Raw genomic sequence first — 366 nt, 5'->3', positions numbered from 1 at the left:
GCAGTTCAAAAAAAAAAAATCCTCAAATTTGGAAATCAATAAATAATCGTGTTTATTGACCGTGACTTCAATATCAATCAAAATAAACTATGATTATAATTTTTGGGGGCACAATCGTCCAACGCCAATCTGAATTAGAATTTAAGACGTGAAAGTGAAGAGATTGAATGTTGGAGGCTGAATTGAAATCGAAGCTCGGATGGCGCAGACAAACTTTGTTTTCTTTTTCCGCGTCACATGTAGGTTATTATTAAAAGCCACCGCGGAACAAATTTCATCTTTTCTCCTTTTTTTGTGTTTGTTGTTGCGCGTGCGTGTGTGTGCTCGCGCGCGCGCTGACGCGCGCGAGCGTGGCGGCGACGGACA

This window comes from Phycodurus eques, chromosome 2 (assembly GCF_024500275.1).
Source record: "Phycodurus eques isolate BA_2022a chromosome 2, UOR_Pequ_1.1, whole genome shotgun sequence".
In the NCBI taxonomy this organism is placed as follows: Eukaryota; Metazoa; Chordata; class Actinopteri; order Syngnathiformes; family Syngnathidae; genus Phycodurus; species Phycodurus eques.
This window is presented reverse-complemented; position numbering follows the sequence as displayed.